This window comes from Sinocyclocheilus grahami, unplaced genomic scaffold, assembly GCF_001515645.1.
Source record: "Sinocyclocheilus grahami isolate Dianchi unplaced genomic scaffold, SAMN03320097.WGS_v1.1 scaffold470.1, whole genome shotgun sequence".
NCBI classification, from domain to species: Eukaryota; Metazoa; Chordata; class Actinopteri; order Cypriniformes; family Cyprinidae; genus Sinocyclocheilus; species Sinocyclocheilus grahami.
Genome location: NW_015505649.1, coordinates 651,482 through 658,312, shown reverse-complemented (window position 1 = coordinate 658,312; position 6,831 = coordinate 651,482).

The window sequence follows — 6,831 nt, the reverse complement described above, 5'->3', positions numbered from 1 at the left end:
GTTTTTTTTTTTTTTTTTTTATAATCTGCCTTTTTTTTTTTTTTTTACCCTGTTAGCAAAATTTGTCCAAATTCAGTTTTGTGTGATTTTGAAATACATTCAGATGTACAGTAAAGATTAAATAAACATTCAAATGAAATGGACCATTTGTAATAATAACTATATATTTACTCATTTTAAGCCGTCACTCAATAAAAGCTAGCTAGTTTGGTGCCAAAATGCTGGTTTGCAGTTACTGATCAACTTATAGCCTGTTTTTTTGCTGAATTGTTTGACTGGAAAATAATTAAGAGATGATTTACTTGTGTTCCCATCAGGCTGTAGAAAGTGATTTACTAGTGAATATAAACTGAACAGATCATCAAAATATCAAGATCATGACATGTAGACAATTATGAGATGCTTTTATTTTATTTGTATTTAGTTTTGGGATCCACCTTTGAGTTGGGACAGGCCGAAATCAAAGATGAAGACAGATTTGAAGTTTTGACAGCTATAGCTGTTTTTCATGCTTGGGCAGTATTATAGATAATAGTTTATCAAATAAATCCCACAACAAAACTGGATTTGTGCCTGTACTGGTTTAAAACCAAAGTTTACCATAACTGTGGAATGTGCCATACACTATAAATAAGACACAGAGATCAATAGCTGAAAGAGTTATATAGAAAATTGCAAGGTCCAAGTTCATTTTAAAGTAATACTCGCGCCCTCTAATGGTGAAAAAAGCAATTGAATCATGTTTTAAATATAGTATTGCTTTATAATTTCATTAGTCATTTAAGTTTTTCATAAAAGCAACCCCATCGGGAACCCCTTTTTCTTCTTCTTACATGAGCAGGCATATGCTTCAGTCATACAGATTAATGAGCAGTGGATCTATTGACAGATAAGACAAGACATGCCTAATGATGATGGTGGTGACCGCAGCCTTAGTCAGCTTATAAATCATCTCCTGCTTTACCCTGCAATGAAACAATCCAGACATCTGTTTGGATGTCTGGATCAAATCTATGGGACTTCAGTTTCACACATCCCTTAAACCCCAAAGTCCCGTTAACATCTCACGGCTAAATTATTCATTCATATTGGCTCTGCGTTCTGCTCAAGTTCAGGACATTCACTTCAATTTTTTAAGGGTGCATGAATTTTTAATCTGTTTTGTAAGTCCCAGTAAATATAGGAGTTTTTGTTTTTTTAGAGATTCTTTAAAAGATACATTCATTTTCTTTTTATGTTTGTGATCTCCTATAGTTTCATATCAGTGGTCTTCGGTGCTCATTGAAGTGCTCCATGCATGCTTTTCTAGTAATCAGTTTGTTAGGTTAGGTTAACGACCTGACAGAACTCAGTATGAGCCTTTGGCTGCTGTAAGGTTGAGTGCTTGTGACGGGCTGGAGAGTAATTGCACAAGCTTTAATGGGCCCTTGCTGGGTGTCTGTGATTCTTTGGCCTCTTTTCTGATAGAAAAAGGGAAGATCTGGCCAGCAGAGGGCACAGTTTGCATGGCAACACAAAACCAGCTCATAAGACTTTCTTCTCTAATTTTGTGTTTTACACAAAGTTAATCGCTGGCTCTTAATAATGGTAATCCATTACTTTTCTAATTTCATTTCTCATTCGACTGGTTTCTTTGTTTGTTTTCGATCATTCTTTCAGATTTGTGCTTTCTCCGCAGTTTGAAGTAGCTAATCTAGTCATCTGATTTCTGTGGGAATGAGTCTATGGGTGTTTACAGGCTTCCATTACAGACCATCAATTATTCATGGACTAATTATATGGCTATTGTTTCCTGCCATTATTTCTAAGAGTTTACATTTATCAAAATTGCCCACACACGTCATCACTCTTTTCTTGCTCGGCTGGATGCAGAATTTACTTTTGTAACTACTACAGCAACTTGTAATGATTCCAGTATTAAAATCTTTGCAGTGTTGTGCAGACCAGAGAGAGAGAGAGAGAGCAACAGTAAATCTTAACACTGTTAAGGTAGCTCTGAGTATAGTGTCATTTAATTTTTCATGCTGGGGGATGTCAGTCTGTTGTTTGTATCTTCCTCGTTGACATTTCTGGTACTACAGCACCTTCTGTTTGTCCTGCTTCTGATGTTGTGTTAATTATGGTTATATCCATATGTGCACCATGTGAGGTTATGCAGCTCTCAGAATGTTTAACGAAGAGCCGGCTGTGCAAGACCAACCTGAACAACAACATTTTTTAAGGTTAAAAGCCACACTTGTGTTTGGCACAAAAGGTTCCCAGCAGGCACACAACATCATAAGACGTTGATATTTGGTTACATTTCGGTTGCGATGTCGGGTGACCAAAATTCAATGTAAATTCCACGTCTAATGTCAATGTTAAATTGATGTCCAATACCGACGTCAGCTGACGTTGACATTTTGTTGTTTTTAGGTTGTGTAACCAAAATCCAATGTTAAGTCAACGTCAAATTGACATCAACCCGATTTTCATTTTTAAACAAAATGTAACGTCTGTCTGACTTCATGTCCAACGTCAACCTGACGTTACATAGACGTCCGGTGCCTGCTGGGTTAAAACAGTTCCCAGAGATCAAATTGTACAGGTTTACTCTTGAAAAATAACAATTTGCCACTTTAGATGATATACAATTTACACAAGAGCAGTGGGGAGAGAACACATCCCTGGGGGGCACCAGTGCTCATGGTGCGGCTGTTTGACATGATTTTCCCCAGTCTCACTAGCTGTTGCCAGAAAAGCTGTCAGAAAGCTGGTGGTCCATTGACAGATAGAGCTAGGAACAGAGAACTGGGTTAGTTTGGTCTGGAGGAGTGCTGGGATGATTCTACTGAAAGCCGAACTGAAGTCCACAAACAGGATCCTCTCATAAGTTCCTAGTTTGTTTAGATGTTGTAGGATATAATGCAGTCCCATATTGACTGCATCATCCACAGACCTGTTTGCTCAGTAAACAGTTGTTACAGTCTCTGTGAGCTCTTCCAGATCGGTGGCAGCAGCTTCAAAAACACTCCAATCAGTGCAGTCGAAGCAGGCTTGTAAATCCCGTGGGCCTATTTTTCTGCAGGAGGTCCTGGATATCTTGTTCAGATACATAGCATCATGGATTCTATCATAAACCAACAGAGAAAAAAATCGAAACTTGACTGCTTCTGTTAGAAATCTTATAAATGGGTCTTGGTTGGATCTTCCATCAGGACAATGATCCAAAACAAACATCAAAATCAACACAAAAATGTGTCACTGAGCACAAAATGAATCTTCAGCCATGGCCGTCCCAGTTCTCTGACCTGAACCCTATAGAAAATGAGTGGGGAGACTGAACCTGAAGAGAAGAAGTTTTTTTTTTTTTTTTTATTTTTTTTTTTTTTTTTATAGAATCTGCCTTTTTTTTTTTTTTTTACCCTGTTAGCAAAATTTGTCCAAATTCAGTTTTGTGTGATTTTGAAGTACATTCAGATGTACAGTAAAGATTAAATAAACATTCAAATGAAATGGACAGTTTGTAATAATAACTATATATTTACTAATTTTAAGCCGTCACTCAATAAAAGCTAGCTAGTTTGGTGCCAAAATGCTGGTTTGCAGTTACTGATCAACTTATAGCCTGTTTTTTTGCTGAATTGTTTGACTGGAAAATAATTAAGAGATGATTTACTTGTGTTCCCATCAGGCTGTAGAAAGTGATTTACTAGTGAATATAAACTGAACAGATCATCAAAATATCAAGATCATGACATGTAGACAATTATGAGATGCTTTTATTTTATTTGTATTTAGTTTTGGGATCCACCTTTGAGTTGGGACAGGCCGAAATCAAAGATGAAGACAGATTTGAAGTTTTGACAGCTATAGCTGTTTTTCATGCTTGGGCAGTATTATAGATAATAGTTTATCAAATAAATCCCACAACAAAACTGGATTTGTGCCTGTACTGGTCTAAAACCAAAGTTTACCATAACTGTGGAATGTGCCATACACTATAAATAAGACACAGAGATCAATAGCTGAAAGAGTTATATAGAAAATTGCAAGGTCCAAGTTCATTTTAAAGTAATACTCGCGCCCTCTAATGGTGAAAAAAGCAATTGAATCATGTTTTAAATATAGTATTGCTTTATAATTTCATTAGTCATTTAAGTTTTTCATAAAAGCAACCCCATCGGGAACCCCTTTTTCTTCTTCTTACATGAGCAGGCATATGCTTCAGTCATACAGATTAATGAGCAGTGGATCTATTGACAGATAAGACAAGACATGCCTAATGATGATGGTGGTGACCGCAGCCTTAGTCAGCTTATAAATCATCTCCTGCTTTACCCTGCAATGAAACAATCCAGACATCTGTTTGGATGTCTGGATCAAATCTATGGGACTTCAGTTTTACACATCCCTTAAACCCCAAAGTCCCGTTAACATCTCACGGCTAAATTATTCATTCATATTGGCTCTGCGTTCTGCTCAAGTTCAGGACATTCACTTCAATTTTTTAAGGGTGCATGAATTTTTAATCTGTTTTGTAAGTCCCAGTAAATATAGGAGTTTTTGTTTTTTTAGAGATTCTTTAAAAGATACATTCATTTTCTTTTTATGTTTGTGATCTCCTATAGTTTCATATCAGTGGTCTTCGGTGCTCATTGAAGTGCTCCATGCATGCTTTTCTAGTAATCAGTTTGTTAGGTTAGGTTAACGACCTGACAGAACTCAGTATGAGCCTTTGGCTGCTGTAAGGTTGAGTGCTTGTGACGGGCTGGAGAGTAATTGCACAAGCTTTAATGGGCCCTTGCTGGGTGTCTGTGATTCTTTGGCCTCTTTTCTGATAGAAAAAGGGAAGATCTGGCCAGCAGAGGGCACAGTTTGCATGGCAACACAAAACCAGCTCATAAGACTTTCTTCTCTAATTTTGTGTTTTACACAAAGTTAATCGCTGGCTCTTAATAATGGTAATCCATTACTTTTCTAATTTCATTTCTCATTCGACTGGTTTCTTTGTTTGTTTTCGATCATTCTTTCAGATTTGTGCTTTCTCCGCAGTTTGAAGTAGCTAATCTAGTCATCTGATTTCTGTGGGAATGAGTCTATGGGTGTTTACAGGCTTCCATTACAGACCATCAATTATTCATGGACTAATTATATGGCTATTGTTTCCTGCCATTATTTCTAAGAGTTTACATTTATCAAAATTGCCCACACACGTCATCACTCTTTTCTTGCTCAGCTGGATGCAGAATTTACTTTTGTAACTACTACAGCAACTTGTAATGATTCCAGTATTAAAATCTTTGCAGTGTTGTGCAGACCAGAGAGAGAGAGCAACAGTAAATCTTAACACTGTTAAGGTAGCTCTGAGTATAGTGTCATTTAATTTTTCATGCTGGGGGATGTCAGTCTGTTGTTTGTATCTTCCTCGTTGACATTTCTGGTACTACAGCACCTTCTGTTTGTCCTGCTTCTGATGTTGTGTTAATTATGGTTATATCCATATGTGCACCATGTGAGGTTATGCAGCTCTCAGAATGTTTAACGAAGAGCCGGCTGTGCAAGACCAACCTGAACAACAACATTTTTTAAGGTTAAAAGCCACACTTGTGTTTGGCACAAAAGGTTCCCAGCAGGCACACAACATCATAAGACGTTGATATTTGGTTACATTTCGGTTGCGATGTCGGGTGACCAAAATTCAATGTAAATTCCACGTCTAATGTCAATGTTAAATTGATGTCCAATACCGACGTCAGCTGACGTTGACATTTTGTTGTTTTTAGGTTGTGTAACCAAAATCCAATGTTAAGTCAACGTCAAATTGACATCAACCCGATTTTCATTTTTAAACAAAATGTAACGTCTGTCTGACTTCATGTCCAACGTCAACCTGACGTTACATAGACGTCCGGTGCCTGCTGGGTTAAAACAGTTCCCAGAGATCAAATTGTACAGGTTTACTCTTGAAAAATAACAATTTGCCACTTTAGATGATATACAATTTACACAAGAGCAGTGGGGAGAGAACACATCCCTGGGGGGCACCAGTGCTCATGGTGCGGCTGTTTGACATGATTTTCCCCAGTCTCACTAGCTGTTGCCAGAAAAGCTGTCAGAAAGCTGGTGGTCCATTGACAGATAGAGCTAGGAACAGAGAACTGGGTTAGTTTGGTCTGGAGGAGTGCTGGGATGATTCTACTGAAAGCCGAACTGAAGTCCACAAACAGGATCCTCTCATAAGTTCCTAGTTTGTTTAGATGTTGTAGGATATAATGCAGTCCCATATTGACTGCATCATCCACAGACCTGTTTGCTCAGTAAACAGTTGTTACAGTCTCTGTGAGCTCTTCCAGATCGGTGGCAGCAGCTTCAAAAACACTCCAATCAGTGCAGTCGAAGCAGGCTTGTAAATCCCGTGGGCCTATTTTTCTGCAGGAGGTCCTGGATATCTTGTTCAGATACATAGCATCATGGATTCTATCATAAACCAACAGAGAAAAAAATCGAAACTTGACTGCTTCTGTTAGAAATCTTATAAATGGGTCTTGGTTGGATCTTCCATCAGGACAATGATCCAAAACAAACATCAAAATCAACACAAAAATGTGTCACTGAGCACAAAATGAATCTTCAGCCATGGCCGTCCCAGTTCTCTGACCTGAACCCTATAGAAAATGAGTGGGGAGACTGAACCTGAAGAGAAGAAGCATGGAACGGGATCTCTTGTCAGGTGTTCTCCAAACTCATCTGGCATTATAGGAGAAAACTCAGAGCTGTTATCTTGGGAAAAGGACGCTGCAATTATTGGGTGCCAATAATAGTCAACGTGAACTAGAGAAAAACATTTAT